This window comes from Phocoena phocoena, chromosome 16 (genome assembly GCF_963924675.1).
Source record: "Phocoena phocoena chromosome 16, mPhoPho1.1, whole genome shotgun sequence".
In the NCBI taxonomy this organism is placed as follows: Eukaryota; Metazoa; Chordata; class Mammalia; order Artiodactyla; family Phocoenidae; genus Phocoena; species Phocoena phocoena.
In genome coordinates, this window is record NC_089234.1 from 65413226 (window position 1) to 65430668 (window position 17443).

General features: G+C 36.9%; 1 protein-coding gene across 1 annotated transcript in view; it reads left to right on the forward strand.

Annotated features, from left to right (window-relative positions):
• Positions 1–17443, forward strand: part of CTNNA3 (catenin alpha 3) — a 1581444-nt gene that overhangs the window by 1116575 nt on the left and 447426 nt on the right. The gene's annotated exons all lie outside the window — the stretch shown is intronic.

Genomic DNA, 17443 nt, shown 5'->3' on the forward strand with positions numbered 1-17443 from the left:
AGAAATACACTCGTGACTATTTTCAGTATGAATAGAGGGAAAATGAATCATAAATTTAAAAAAGATATTTATGATACTGAATTTTTAGCATGTCCCCCACACTCTGGAAGTGAATGGAATAACCAGTATCAGATACCCTGGAATACCATATGGCAGTATCTGCTTCATACTGCTTTATTGTCCAGTTGGTTAATTGGAACTAGTTTTCCTTTTCTTTCATTTTTAAATGCTGATTTAATTTAATATTTAGAGATTGTATTGGGCATTGAATTGTGTTTCCAGCTCTCTGTGGAAGAATTTCTCTCATTAATAATAGTGTAGTGTTTATGGCCAAAACCTCATACAGAGTGAAGTAAGTCAGAAAGAGAAAAACAAATACCGTATGCAAACACATATATATGGAATCTAAAAAAAAAAAAAAAAAGAGGTCATGAAGAACCTAGGAGTAAGACGGAAATAAAGACACAGACCTACTAGAGAATGGACCTGAGGATATGAGGAGGGGGAAGGGTAAGCTGTGACAAAGCGAGAGAGTGGCATGGACATATATGCACTACCAAATGTAAAATAGATCGCTAGTGGGAAGCAGCCGCATAGCACAGGGAGATCAGCTTGGTGCTTTGTGACCACCTAGAGGGGTGGGATAGGGAGGGTGGGAGGGAGATGCAAGAGGGAAGAGATATGGGGACATATGTATACGTATAACTGATTCACTTTGTTATAAAGCAGAAACTAACACAGCATTGTAAAGCAATTATACTCCAATAAAGATGTTAAAAAAGAAAATCACTGAAAGTAGTTCTACATCAACATCTGCCAGTTCCCTCAGAATTCTGGGATATAATTTGTCTAGCCTAGAGGCTTGATACAATTTAGAGCAGCCAGGTACTTTTATTATACCACCAGTTGGGTGGGAGAGCTCTTGCCGATTGATATTACATGGGGCCGGGAGGTCTTTGGTGGTCCAGTGTCCTGATCTCGGCTCTCCCACCTCAGAGGCTCAGGCCTGACAGCAGGTTGGAGCACCAAAGCCCTGTCAGCCACATGGCTCAGAAAAAATGGGAGAAAAAAGAAAGAAAAAATAATAATGAATTTTTTTAATTATTAAAATAAAAAAATAAAATTAAATAATAGAAAAAAAAGAGCAATCAAACCAATAAACAAATCCACCAATGTTAGCAAGCAGTATAAACTAAACGAAGATAAACATAAAAATCAGAAAGAAATCAGTCACAGACAGCAAACCCCAAGTCTACAGTTGTGCCCCAAGTCTGCCATCTCAGTTTTGGGATGATTCGTTGTCTCTTCAGGTGTTCCACAGATGCAGGGTACATCAAGTTGATTGTGAGGTTTTAATCCACTGCTCCTGAGACTGCACAGAGAAATTTCCCTTTCTATTCTTTGTTTGCAGAACTCAGGGGGTTCAGCTTTGGTTTGGCCCCACCTCTGCATGTAGGTTGCCCTCAGGCATCTGTTCCCTGCCCAGACAGGATGGGATTAAAGCAGCAGCTGATTAGGGGGCTCTTGGCCATTCAAGCCAGGGGGAGGGAGAGCTACAGTAGTTATAATTGGAATGAGGGGTGAGCCTGTGGCGGCAGAGGCTAGCATGACTTTGCAGTGGCCTGTGGTACACCGTGTGTTCTCCTGGGGAAGTTGTCCCTGGATCACCAGACCCTGGGAGTGGTGGTGTGGATAGTGACCCGTGCTTGCACACAGGATTCTTGGTGGCTGCAGCAGTAGCATTAGCGTTTCATACCCGTCTCTGGGGTCTGAGCTCATAGCCGCGGCTCACGCCCATCTCTGGAGCTTGTTTAGGTGGTGCTCTGCCTTCTCTGGGCAGACAGGGAAGAAATCCTCTCTCCTCATGCACCTCGAAACAATGGTCTCTTGCCTCTTCGGCAGGTCCAGACTTTTCCCGGACTCCCTCCCGGCTAGTTGTGGCGCACTAGTCCCTTCAGGCTGTGTTCACGCAGCCAAACCCAGTCCCTTCTCCGGGATCCGACCTCCGAAGCCTGAGCCTCAGCTCCCAGCCCCACCCACCCCTGCTGGTGAGCAGGCAAGCCTCTCGGGCTGGTGAGTGCTGGTCGACACCGATCCTCTGTGTGGAATCTCACCACTTTGCCCTCCGCACCCCTGTTGCTGCGCTCTCCTCCGCGGCTCCGAAGCTTACCCCCTCCGCCACCCGCAGTCTCCGCCCGCGAAGAGGCTTCCCAGTGTGTGGAAACCTTTCCTCCTTCACAGCTCCCTCCCAGAGGTGCCAGTCCCGTCCCTATTCTTTTGTCTCTGTTTTTTCTTTTTTCTTTTGCCCTACCCAGGTACGTGGGGAGTTTCTTGTCTTTTGGGAAGTCTGAGGTCTTCTGCCAGCGTTCAGTCGGTGTTCTGTAGGAGTTGTTCCACATGTAGATGTATTTTTGATGTATTTGTTGGGAGGAGGGTGATCTCCATGTCTTACTTCCCCGCCATCTTGAAGGTACCCCGGTACTTTCAGTAATTTTTGCAGAACCACAGGCAATAACAATAGTGCTAGAGAACTGAAGAGGGGGAAAGTGCTCTTCCAGTTATCAAAAATGGGGAAAACATAGGTGTTTACTATCATTAATTGCTGAACTTTGACAATTTTCCAAATCAGAATTTTAAGCAAGTTATAATTATCTACAACAAAGAAGATGGTAAATTCACTAAGAATTACCCAGCTTCCTACTTTAAGGGTATAGTCTTCTATTAGTGTTGCTAGAGTAGATGAAGGGATTATGCAGAAATGGGTGGTGCACAGGGGTTACAGGTTACTTAGTATATACTCATCATTTCCCTGTGGGTCATGTTGAGAAAGGTAGGAATGGGGGTTTGCAATTTCATAGTCAGTGCTAATTAGCAAGTCAGTTACTGTCTGGGGAGAGGAGGCTAATACGTGTGCAACAACTGGTGAACCATTGAAGACTAAATGCATCGTAGTGAGGGCAACATGACCAGAGAGAGGATGCAGGTGATTCCTGGTGGGTTGATTAGCAAATAGTTCAAAAAAAGAAATAGAGTTTGAAGTGGGCCTTGGTGGCTAGAAGCCACTCAAAAGACTAAAATGGGGAAGAGGAGAAAAATGTATTCAGAATAAAAAGAATGGCATCGTGGTCACTCATGGTACTTATTACACACTGCCTGAATAAGTGATGTATTCATCACTTATTTAGGTGGTGGTAAAATTAGGAATCTCTTTCCTTTGGGATCAGACCATACTGGGATTATTTTTATTGCAGTTTTTCATATGCCTTTTATTTTCTATGGTTTCTATCACATGCATTATTCGGAGATTATCGATACTGTTTTTAGCCCTTTGCCTGAAGGCGAGAATTTTCAGTTGTCTAGCAGTCCCAGAACTGCTCCTGTGGTGGCTAGGGATGGAAGGCAAAGGGTTATCTGTAAGCCTCTGTAGTTCATGCAGACTATCTGTCTAAAAAAGGGGAGAACTTTTTCTAATCCTTTTAATTACTCTACTTATAACAAAATTAGGCTACCATTTGAAATCCTGTTGTAACTCCTTTTGAATTTTGGGGATACAAAGAGACAAGTTTTGCCCTAAAATTCATTTAAGCTTGTCTACTTATCAAAAATTTAAATGGATTCCTAAAACAAAAGAGCTTAAAGCAAGGGATCAAAGATGATACTTATTTCTCACAGGCAGATATGTAGCTTTCTTTCACAGCAGATGCATTTTAAAAAATTAAATGGTTATTATACTTAATTCTATGCATTCTCTTTAAAATAAATAAATACGTGAAAAAAGTGTTAACAGGCTTCTCCCGCCCCATTTGGAGAAAATTTTAAAGAAATTTTATAAATTTTATAGCTAGACTATATCGTTCTGGAGAACGAGAAATGCAACCTTCTATTTCTTAAATCTTCCACAAAGCCCTATAACCCATCTTTGTATGTGATAGGTTCTTGTCAAATATGTGTGGAATGAAACATGAAGCTATTACAGGGCAAGCCTGTGGAGTGTAATTTAGTATTTGACTAAAATAGGAATTTAAGAGTTATCCATGGCAATAGTGGTGTACTATTTTTTCTTTTTTTTTGGTGAGGGGGAGCAGACTGAGAGCAACAGAACTATATATAAAATAGTTAAAAGCAGAGTAGCTCTGATTGACATCTCTAAATGTCTAAGGTCCTGCAATAGTTTCTTAATCCCACCCTTTTTCTATTACCTATAGCCCTTTGTTTTAGGACCTTGAGGACTTTGAGAAATTACAAAATATCAACATCGTAAGATTTGCAGAATTGTATCAGGCATGACAAACTAGGTTATACACTGGTAGCAAACAGTGAAGCAAGTCAGCAGCTTAAAATGAAAGGCTTATTTCTCACAACATTATGGGTTCATTGCATGTCAGCAAGGGGGTCTCTGCATGGACTCAGAGATCCATACTGATAGGGACTCTATCTTCATACAAGCTTCCTTGTATGCAAAGGGACAAGGAAAAGAGAATGTGGAAACTATATACCTGCTTCCGGGAAAGGAGAGTGTGGGAACAACACACATACTTCTACTAAGAAATGCTGTTTTGCTTACATTTCATGACTATACTGCCTGAATTCAAATGGGCAGAGAAATTTAATCTTTGTGGCAGAACTGACCTTTGAGAATTGCCCTAATGATACCATGGATATATTCTAAAAATTTTCTGTTTCCTCAATAATAATTTACTCTTCTGTGGTTCATGAATTTATATAAATTCCTCCTTAGGTTTACATTTTTAACCTGTATTAGATCATAGAAAAATAAGCTTATATATAGATTACACTGTATTTAAATAGTGATTCATGGGAAAAAATTGACTTCTACTAACAAATTCATGGATTTAAAAATTGGTCTCAAAGCCTGCACAGTGAATAAAGAAGGAAGAACACAAAAATTAGAAGATTAAAAAATTATATGTAATTTACAAAGTTTATATGTATATATTTGTATGTATATATGTATATGCATATATATGTGAATATATGTGTGTCTGCAAGAGACGCCAGTTTTCATTACAATTTCTGGCTTAATGTATAGCAGTGACAGAGCATTTAGAGCCACAAGCAGAGCATTTTTGTAATTCTCTGTTCTTTTCTTCTTCCTTTAGTTTCTTCCCTTGTGGTTTGATGATTTTCTTTAGTAGTATGCTTGTGTTCCTTTTTCTCTAGTTTTTGTGTATTTATTGAGTTTTTTAATTTTTACTTACCATGGGGTTCCTATATGTTGACCTATAATTATATCTACTTGTTTTAAACAGGTAGCCACTTAAGTTCAACTGCTCAAAGTTCAACTGTTCAAAGATCTAAATTTTTACTCCCCTCCCCCACATTTTGTTTCTAGTGTTTATATTTATCCCTACTCTGTTCTTTGTAGTTATACTTGGTTTTATAATTTTTTGTCTTTTCAACTTTTTACCAGCTTAAGTGGTTGATCCTCAGCCTTTGCTACATATTTGCCTTTACTGCTGAGATTTTCCTTTTCCTATAGATACTTCTTTACTTATGATATGTCTTTGTGTGGCTCTCTTTGGGTTCATCTTGTTTGGAACCCTCTGTTTCACTTGTGCCTGGATGTGTTTCCTTCTTCAGGTTTGGGAAGATTTTAGCCATCATTTCATCAAATACATTTTTGACCCTTTTCCCTCTTTCTTTTCCTCCTGGGTCCCCTATAATGTGAATGTTGGTATGCTTGATGTTGTTCTTGAGGCCCCTTAAACTGTTCTCTTTTTTTAGTTTGTTTTTCTTTTTGCTGTTCTGATTGGGTGATTTCCATTATTATATCTTGCAGATCACTTATGCATTCTTCTGTATCACCTAGGTTGCTGTAAATTCCTTCTGGTTTTTTTTTTTAATTTTGTTTATTGTATTCTTCAATTCTAACTAGTTCTTTTTTATATTTTTTGTTCCTTGTTAAAATTCTCACTGTGTTCATAAATCATAGAAAATTCCCTAATTTATTTAGCATTTTTATTAATAATTCTTTGAACTCTTTATCTGGCAAGTTATTTACTTCTGTTTCATTAGTTGTCTTTTTCAGGTATTTTCTCTTGTTCTTTCAATGGGAACATATTCCTCTGTCTTCTCATTTTGCTTAAATTTCTCTGTCTCTATAAAATTGTGTGAAACAGTTACCTATTGCAATCTTGAAAGGGTGTCCTTGTGTGGGAGCATACCTGTAGCCTCTGTGTGTGCCTCATATCTTTGGTGAAAGAACTAGATCCGACATGAACACAAGTCACATCTTTCCCCAGGGTGTGCTGGCAGTTATCACCTTAGTTGTAAGTGGGGCTGAAGATGGAGGGACCAGAGCCAGAGCCAGGTGTGAGCCAAAACTTTGCCTCTGCTCATTGGCCAGCACCAGCCTATTGCCAGTGGTGTCAAGTCCCATGTTTCTGGAGAAGCCCTAAGGGTCGAGTCTGAGCTTGCTTCATTCCCTTTAGTGAGTGTTCTCCCCCTTCCCAGCACCAGCACCCTTGCTCCAGGGGGGACCAGTGGTTGAACAAGGGGAGCTGGTCCTGGTTTTCAGCAAAGGTCTAGGCACAAACCATGGCAGCCCCATCTGCAGTCAGAGACCCAGTCTGCTTTTGATGTGCTGCCTCCGTGAGCACCAGTCACGAGTGCCCCTGCCGGCTCAGATGCGACTCTGTGTCTGAGCCACCTTTGTCCCTCACAGCTGAGCTCTCCCCTAAGCCATGGCAGGCAGCAGCCTTCCTCCCAGTGTGGAGCTGCATCGTGATCAAAGGGGTCAGAGCTGGCACTCAGCTGAACGTGGGGCACATGCCAAAACTGGTGCAGGAAACCAGGTAACATCCCATGCAGTTTCAATCTGCCCTCTCTGCCCTTTTGCCCCCAGAGTAAGCAGTCACATGCATGCTCCTCATGAAGGGGGTCCAGGCTTCCCATATCCTTTCTATCAGTTCCGCTGGCCCTCCACCCAGCCAGTCTCAGACCCCAGGGCAGGGGCGCCCAATGTTGCCTACACCTGCTCACTCCCAAGGGAAGATCTCTGCCTGTGTAATCTCTATTCTCCTCTGAGTCCCTTCCCAGGGGCACAGGTAGCAACCTGATTGCTTCCCTTCCGACCTGATTCCATGTGGATCTACAGGAATGTTTCTGCCAGTCTCCAGTTAGTTTTTAGTGAGGATTGTTCCGCGTGTCAGTGCATTTTTGATATATTCATGGGGGGCGGAGGGGAGTGAGTTCTGAGCCCTCCTACTCTGCCATCTTGCCAGTAAGCATGATGAGCTTATTAGAACAGTGATTGCTGGGACCTACTTTCAGGGTTTCTGATCCAGTAAATCTGGGGTGGGACCTGAGGGTTGGCCTTTATAACAGGTTTTCAGGTGATGCTGATTATTCTGGTCTAGGGACCACACTTTGACCCCATGCGTTAGAGTCAAAATAGCTTGGAGTAGCCCATTATTAGCCTTAGACATCTTCCCTAAAGTATGCTCAAATTGTGAACTCTCCACCTGATCATTGGAGGTATATTGAAGAATTTTGTTTGTTTGTTTTCGTAATACACTTAAAAGAGAAATCCTAGAAAAAATTACAGCTCCAAGATAGTATAAAACAACAGCAACACAAACAAAACATCTGGCAGAGGTAACATGAAAATCATGGTGTCATTTTCTATGATGGTTCTAAAGAGTTCACTCATCTTAGAGAAAATTTAAGGTAGACCTTTGTAATGTGGTTTTTTGACTGTGCTCTGGACATGTTTTTATGACTAAATATAACATGTTAATTAGTTAAAATGAGTTCAAATTGCTCTCATATTGTGATAAATCAGTTTCCAAAAAAAAAAAAAAAATACTATACTGCATGTGAATTTTACCAAAGAAATAGTTTTGTGTATTTGAGTCCCTTAGTCTAGAAATATGTACTACTTAAAAAGCCTCTGGTGTAATTAGCATTTAGTTCTTATTCTTTATGACCTTTTCATGCTTTAAAAAAGAGACAGTAGTTCTCATATATGCAGAGTCTAAACTTGTTTTTTAAATAGAAAGTTGAATGTTGTAGATGGAAGTATGATTCAAATAATATAGCATAAATTATCACAATTGGAAAGAAAAGAACATTAGCATTACATATCTGCCTGGAGAAAGTTACAATAATGGTGAAAAAATAACAACAACAACAGCTGTCTCTAGAAACAGTTATAAAATGCACTAATTTTTTAAGAAACTTCACCTATGTCTCATAAATAAGCCCACAGTTCATACCTACTGTCATTCTTATACCCTAAACTTAGGGAGGGTATGTAACAATGGCAATCCCACTTCTTAATATTTATGGGAGCATTGTACCCATGCAGATGCAATAAAAATTCAATAGAATATAAAGTTCTACCAAGCACTAATTTTATCCAGATTTTAGATGTGCTTTTGGTAAAAATGAAACAATAAATAACTTGAGGCATAAAAATTATAATTTCACAACTTGAAGACAATTTAAGGATTATTGCAGATGTTGCTCCTTGTTCACCCAAAATCCAGTATCCCTTCAGCCATAGAAATAGAATTTTGGCCAAGCTCATGTCTATTCAACCGTACCACTTTTCTTAGCTTTGTTTAAATTTAGGTGTGGCTGTGTGTCTTAAGTTCTTACCAATGGAGTACAATCAGAAGAATGGGTGCCACTTACAGGCTGTGGAATTAACTAAGGGTGTGTCTCTTCCATATTTTCTTTCTTCTTCCCACCAACTGAAATCCAAGAGAACACAACTCTTATTATGCAGACCACACCAATGCCTAGGGTTGGAGTTAGAATATAGTATAAGGAACCTAGGTCCCTTAATGAACAAGGTAGAGCAGATTTTCTTGGTAACCTGGAACACTCAACCTTGGACTGCTACAAGGGGGAATAATAAATTTCTATTTTTTGTCACTTAGTTATTATTGGATATATATATATGTGTGTGTGTGTATTTTACAGAAGCCTAGCTTTGAACCCCAGTAATATACTGTGGTTTAGTTTAACCCTTTCAGTGTAGAGATCTGGAAAGAGGAAACCTAGGGACATTGTTTAAGGAAATATTGATAGAAAATGGTAGAGCCAAAACTTGAACTGAACACCTGGGCAGTTCAGTACATTAAATATATACTAACAATGACTTTATAATTAAGTGACCATGGAGCAGAAAGCCACACAGGCAACAAGTCATCACCAAATGGGAATGATTACACCTCATCCCTGTCCATAGAACCAGGCCAGGTAAAGGTCACCATAAAGTAAATGAACCTAAATCTTCAGGGCTACTCACTTGCATGGGCCCTTTTCAAGTTTTTGGAGGGGACTGTAAAACTTGAAAATATAAAATATTTTAATTGAAATTGTTTAATCTACCCCTAACATTCCAGAAATTTAAGGAGAAGAATATACATGGAGACCCATGTGAAACAGGTCTGTAATAAATATTATGGAGAACTGCTGGGAAATGATGTCTTATTATTCAAGACTCTGTTGCATTATTGCTATCTAAGAGGAAGACTCATCAACACATTAATTTGTTTTTTCTGTTACCTAAGTGCTTTCTCTACTTAAATGCTTCCTGAACTCAGAAACGGAGTCAGACTCACTTCATGGCACTAACAATCAATGACCTTTTGTTTTCAGAATTTAAACAGAAGAGAAGTATTTCCCCAGGGCCTGATGGTGTTAATCGTGCGAGTAGATGTTTAAAGTTGTGAGTTGCACTGTATCAGCTCTAGATACAAATCCTGAATGAGAGTCATGCATGATTTTTTTAATAAATGTTTTTGTGAGTGTTTGTGATATGAGGAGTCTTCTGAAGTGTGAAGTTTAAGACAGTATTACTTCTTGTCTGGTCTTTAGGGCAATACTGACTATGACTTCTCTTCCGTGTCGTACTCTCCTGTGTTTGATAAGAGTCTCTGTGGCTGTAGGACATGTTCATACTGCAATACTATTTCTTTTCTTGTACTTTTCTGCCATGAAGCTGAGTGAATTGTCACAGTGGGTAGTAGGAATATCCTTGCAAGCCATTCCCTACATCACATGTTGAAATGACTGTCAAACACATAGATACATCTCGCTAACCTTAAAGTATCTTAATTCAGCTTCTCCTCAGCCAGTTCCCAAAACAATGTTCTGTTCAATTCTTGCACCATAGGTATATCAAGATTTTAAAAGCCTTAAGATATAATATAAAAGATTAAGAAGATAAGTACAAATAAAAAGAAGATTGTTGAGCATTTGTTCAAAATGTCGATAACACCCCGATATGTTGTGTTAATTGCAATTTGGAAAGATGTTTTGAGATAGTCAGTTAAACAAGTGAAAACTTATGGAATCCAGAATTGATGTACATAAAGTATTACTTTTTGTCATCTTTACATTTATTTATTAAATAACAGAGAATATTGTAATAAAATATCAGATAAAATCAGAGCAGCGGTTTATTTAGAGAAGACACAAATTTTAGTAGAAAAAGGAATATATTTTTCGATTGTTAATCAATGACAAGAAATGTGACTTATGAAGATATCAGAAAAATATTCCTTTCTAATTTCACAAAAAACATTAACATCAAAGAAATAGCATAAAGCAAAATATGCTACTCTAATGAGGCATTGATGTCCAAGTAGTCAGAGAATCATTATTTCTAAAGGTACTTAAGATTAATCATCACAGAAGAAAACTGTAAATGCTCTGATATCTTACAGCTCATTTAAGAAATAACCTGCTAGAGGTTTTACATGTTACCAATTATAAGATGTGAAGGTGATATATATTTTTCTAAAGTATATAATACAATAATAAATAATAAAAGCAAACAATAAATGCTTGTTTTATTATTTAATAAATACTAATGAAGAGAAACAATAAATAATAAAAGTAAACAATAATAAAAACAAATTTTAACCAGCTATGTTAGAGAAACGGCTCAATTATATTTTAATTCTTTCAGTAAAAACATTGAGAAGTCGTTTTTTTAAAGACTGTTATTTTTATTATAAAGACACACTTTGTAGTTATGATTAAATCAAAAGTAGAGTGAGCAAAGCTTTTCTCTGTGTATGTTCTCTTTTTTTTAAATTAATTTTTATTAGAATACAGTTGCTTTACAATGTTGTGTTAGTTTCTGCTGTACAGCAAAGTGAATCAGTTATACGTACATCCATTCTTTTTTTAGATTCCCTTTCCATCTAGGTCACCACAGAGCACTGAGTTCCCTGTGCTATACAGTAGGTTCTCATTAATTATCTATTTGATACATAGTATCAATAGTGTATAAATGCCGATCCCAATCTCCCAATTCATCCCACCCCTTCCTTCCTCCCTTGGTATCCATAAGTTTATTTTCTACATCTGTGACTCTGTTTTGCTTTGCAAATAAGTTCATTTTTACCATTTTCTAGATTCACATATAAGTGATATTGTATGATATTTGTCTTTCTGACTTATTTCACTCCGTATGACAGTCTCTGGGTCCATCCATATTGCTGCAAATGGCATTATTTTATTCCTTTTTATGGCTGAGTAATATTCCATTGTATATATTTACCACATCTTCTTTATCCATTCATCTGTCAATGGACACTTAGGTTGTTTCCTTGTCCTGGCTATTGTAAATAGTGCTGCAGTGAACATCGGGGTGCACGTGTCTTTTTGAATTATGAGTTTTTTCCAGATATATGCCCAGGAGTGGGATTGCTGGATCATATGGTAGCTCTGCTTTTAGTTTTTTAAGGAACCTCCATACTGTTCTCCATAGTGGCTGTACCAATTTACATTCCCACCAACAGTGCAAGAGGGTTCCCTTTTCTCCACACCCTCTCCAGCATTTATTGTTAATAGATTTTTTGATGACGGCCATTCTGACGGTATGAAGTGATGCCTCATTGTAGTTTTGGTTTTCATTTCTCAAATAATTTAGTGATGTTGAGCATGTTTTCATGTGTTTTTTGGCCATCTGTCTGTCGTCTTTGGAGAAATGTCCATTTAGATCTTCTGCCCAATTTTTGATTTTTTTTTAAAATTGAGATGCATGAGCTGTTTGTATATTTTGTACCAGAAATTTGTGGTATTTTGCTATCACAACCCTATCAGACTAATACAGTATATTATATAAATACATATTCTGTTGTTGTTGTATGAGAAAGAACACGAGCCTTGTGGTCTGACAGACTGGATTTGTAGGAAATACGCCTCTGCCATTTATTACTGATGTGACTGTATAACTGTGGTTACTTTAATTAAGCTAAACCTAGTGTTTCCTGATCGGTTAAATGGACATAATGATCTCTACCTGATGTACTTGTACAGATTGCATATGTTGATATTTACCACAGACCTGAAATTTAATAAGCTATAGGAATTAGTCCCTTTTTACTACTTTTGATCACAGAAAGCAATATTCCTACTGCTCCCATTCAGCAAAGACAATGCACTTATGTAATATTGCCAAGTAGATCTCCTTTAATAAAAGATTTTATCATTATAATCCCCCTCAGTGTGGGACAATTAACATGAAATAATTTGACACCATTATATACCATTTTATTTTGTACATTTAAAAACTGTTTTGAAGCAGAGGATAGGAGCTGGGGCATAGGGCAAAAACGGTAGATTGAAGGTTGGAAAGGGGTTGCAAAAGGCATTATTAGTAGGAAATCAAAATCATAAAGCTTTGTTTTGGAGGTCTGGAGGGCAGAACAAGGTTGAAAGTAGTGGTATTTCTAGGTATTTGGAGGACCGGCCTGGGTGAAGAGCAGAAAAATACTCAAAATAAGATAGGCAGATCAAGCTGAACACCATCCACTTCAGTTACATGCTTTATGGAGTGGCTTAGATTCTAAGTACTGTAAGTTTAAGAGAAGAGAGCAAGAGACAGAGTGTTTTAAAGAGTTCATATGTTATATCGTGGCCATGAACTGGTGTTTCACAAAGAAAGGATTCTTATAATGACAAAGAGGAAGATAGCATGTAGGGGAGAGAATATCGCTGGGACTTAAGGTATGTGTGAAGCTCCAAAAAGCAAATATCTGCTAATAGTTGCTGCAAACTACTGTGCAGTTCTTATCTAAATACAGAATGAAATGTAGAGTTGGTTACATTTGTGTGCTCTGCCAGTGCTTACATTTTTCTAGAGATAATGATTGCTATTTAAAGTGTGCCTTTGAATCTAAGATGTAAAATCAAAAATCAAGTGAGCACTTTGTAAACTATAATACACCATGCAAATGTTGCTATTTATATATAGAGAGAGAACTGGAAGAAGCAAACATATTGCCTTAACATATCCTTAATGCATGTCACTGGCTTCAGTTTCCATAATAATTGAAACAGAACAATAGACAGGTTATTCTTTGATCTGTGAATTGTACAACGTCTCCCACAAAGGCTTTTCTGAAATTGTAAGGTTTATATTTAAGCAGGATCTCAAATCTGATGTATTTTCCCATTAGTTTACATATCTCGTAAAGTACATTTTCTTAAATGAGAAGGGTTTAGAAAGTAGTGCTCAAAGTTTACCTGGAGTGAGAAACTAGTTTGGCTATGAAAACTGGCTTTAGCAATGATTGCATTCTCTACTCACCTAATCTAGCACTCATTACATCATTATCTTCTCTCCAATTGCAACAAGGCTTTGTGTTATACTCATGAATATTGATAAAATGTCCTACATGTATTAGCTCTAGGTCTTTCATGCTCATAGTGAGTCTCAGGTTTTGTGATAACTGATAACCAGTAACTCCTTGTACAAGGAGTCGGTAATTGCCGTTCTTCCTTATATAAAAGTTTGAGAGTATCCTGCCATTTTTTATTGGAGTCAGTACCCCATCAGAATTCTAAAATTAAGGTATTGATTTTTTTATTTTACTCATCAGAAAGGTTAAAAAAAAAAAAAGTCCTTTGAGGTACATTGTGTTTCTTTGTTTATATTAAGAAGCTAATGTTCTAAATTGTGAGTGTGTGCTTCTTTCAGTGAGACTAAAGACATTTTCTCCATTAACTGGAGTAATTTGGAAAACAAGAATAAGGAAGCTTGCATCTGTTTTCCTAATAGTTTCTGTAAGAAAATTTGTTTTTTTTTTTTCTTAGTGGATGGATTTATAAATAGTCTAGTTATTTTGATAGCTAAAATCAAGTTTTGTGGCTTAAAAAAATTATCCATTCATAAACTTTTTCATCTCATACATTTCCCCATCTCAGTAAAAGATAACTCTTTTCCAGTTGCTTCTGCAAAAGACAGTGGAGTTGTCTTTAATGCTTCTCTTTTTTTAACATTCTCCATATCTAATTTATCAGCAAAAACTGACAGTATACTGAAAAGAAGTCAAATCTATCTGGAATTCTTCCAGTTTTTACCACTACTAATATCTCTTAGCTTCTAATATGCCAAACAGATATTGGAAAGTTATTACCTGTTTTCACCCTTACTCTCCCCCTTCACCAGTCCATTCTCAATACTGGATCTGGAATTATTCTATTAAAGTTCAAGTCACATAATATCTCTCCACTGCTCAAATTCTTATACCAGCTTTCAAAATAGTAAAAGACCCAAGTATCTATTAACTGTAGAATGGATAAATAAATCATGATATATCTGTACCGTGGAATACTATACAGGAATGAAAATGAAAAAATTACTGCTACTTGCAGTTAGTTGGGGTAGACATAAAAACAGTATTGTGTCAAAGAAGATTAGCACAGAAGAAGAGGGCATAGTTAGATTATTTTTCATAAAGTTCAAGTATAGTCAACATTAGTCTGTATTAACTATAAAGTTAGACTAGTGGTTAGATTTTGGGAGGTGTGGTAGTAACTGGAAGGGAATATGAGGGGTATCTGGGATGGGGTAATATATTATTTCTTGTTCTGGATGGTGATTAAACATATATTCACTTTATTAAAAAATAATCAAATATACCTTTGTGATTTGTTCATTTTTGAATATATTTGTTAATCTTGAAAAAATGCTTACTTTTGTAAAGAACAGACTGTTACATGTGGATATCTATCTGTCTATGCCTATGAATATGCGAAATTATTGTGCAAGTGCAAAAAAGTTATAACTTGTATAGTTTTTATGTAAAAATGTCTTATATTGAAAAAGTATGCATTTTGTGACATAGAATGCTTTACAACATGAAGTCAAGCCAAACATAGCCAAGATAATGACTCACACAATTTATTCTTATTACTTTACATTTTAAACTAGGAAAATGAGTTTTATAAATAAATAAGATATTGGCTGTGATAGAAATTGTGATAAAATCACATATATTTGGAATACTTCATTTTCTCCATAGCTGAGTAGGTAATTGTAACATCATATTCTGTGTATCTACCGTGGCATTTGTCAGTCTCCGACTTTTTCAAGAAAAATGAAGAAACAGTTTGCACAGTGGGAGGCAAGTGTCACATTGTAAATTTCTACTTCTGTTAAGCGTTATGAATAATAGTGCAAAACATTAAATGAGATATTGTTTAAATTGGTTTGACTTTAAGCAGCTGAGGTAACATTAAATAAGTTACTGCCTCACTGTATTTTTGTGTCTTGAAAGAATGACTGCAGACTCCTAAAATAGTTTAGTAACCTACCACCAGGCAGGAACTTGCATACTGGGAGAATTAGGCTATTTCATATAAATATTTTAAATCTTTTTTAATGTCTCTGGAAGACTAGACGTTTTGAGTGAGCATATATGGATCATATTATGTTATAATTGACCCTGAGGCTGTATCCCAATTGTGCTATTGTGAAGAACACGTTAAAAAATATATTTTTAAAAGAAAATTTTGTATATAAATATGGTTTTTAGAGTATATTCTCATATAACAGGAAATACCATTCCAAAACAAAAACCAAAAACCTTCTAACTAAAATGGGAAAATCATCCACATTGCCCATATATGGTTTTAACCTTTGTTTTCTCAGTCACGCATCTACTGGTACCGTAGACTGTTACCTCCCCGGTTTCCCTCCCCACTCGCCATATGGCTGGTCATCTGTTATATGATAAGATAATACAGCATGTTCCAGAGTCTACAGGGGAGATGTCTTTGCTGTAGAAAGTACTGTCCAAATCTCAACAAACCTGGGCTCGATGATACTTCATGTGTAAATCACACTTTGCTCTCAAAATAAATAAATAAATAAAAGTAAATTAATCTCATTTTTTTCTGTTCACTAGGATAAAAGCACCCTTCCTTCTGCCAACGTATGTGGCCAGATTCAAGCTTCCATGATTTCTGTGTAGGCTGGCATCTTATTCTCTCTTCAGCTTTTCTCACGTGACTGAGTAATTAGTTAAAAGCCCACAGAAGATGCTTTTGAAACACTAGACAACCTGCTCTTTTGTACATAATGGACTAAATAGCAAATTCTTATTATACTTTTACATATGTCAGTGTGAAATTGAGCAAGAAAGAAAAATCCACCCTCTAAAAGATTTGGAATATATTCAAAATGAGTATGTGAGCATTTCCAGCAACAAATATATATTTGTAAGGCTTTTTTGTTTGTTTGAGGCAGGTAGAAAGCAACTTCGAGTTTAATCGGTATAAGGACAGTATGGGAAAGCACTTTACTCATTTTCCAATATTGAATGCTACTAAAGATAGAACACCAAGATACTAGAAGCATGCTAAAAATTATAATTGCTTTTATAATTACAAAAAGAGTACTTTTTTTTTTTTTTTTTAAACTGACGTACAGTTGAATTACATGTTGTGTTAATTACTGCTGTACAGGAAAGTGGCTCAGTTCAAAAAGACTACTTTCTCAGTGAAAAGTTTTCAAAAAATAGAGAGGCATAGACAGTAAACAATGAAATCTCTTTCATATTTGCAACCCCACAGGTTACCATTATTAACTGTTTGATAAAAACAAGCAAACAAAAAATCCTTTTTTCCCCTTTTCATTCTCTCTGTATTCTTACGGGTTGAGATGTAAAAATGAGAATCCATTCTAAGTAGGTGAAAGTTAAGATGATGACAGACATCTCTTACTCCTTTCTTTCAGGGTCAGACTTCTGGAAAGTATCTTGCTCAGTCTTTAGTTCGTCAGATATTTTTGTCTACCTTACGCAATCTATTCTTTTCAAGAGAATTCATGATAGTCTAATTACCAAAGGCTCAATGCTATTTCTTATTTTAATCCACCTGTCTTTTTCATTGACACTGCTGACTAGTTACGTTTGTTGACTCTCTCTTTTACTGCATTCTGTATGATTCTGGACTGTCTTGGCTATCTTCCCACTTCTGTTTACTTCTCAGTCTCCTTTGCCGGCTTGTCCTACTCCGTTATTTCCTAACACTGGTATTTTTTTTTTTTTCTTCCCAGCATTTTCTCCTTTCTATTAGATTATCCATTCTCCTTGAGTAATATAATTAATACCCCAGGTTTCCACTAAAATCCATGTTCGTAACGGTCTTTGGAATGCTCCATTCAAGTCTT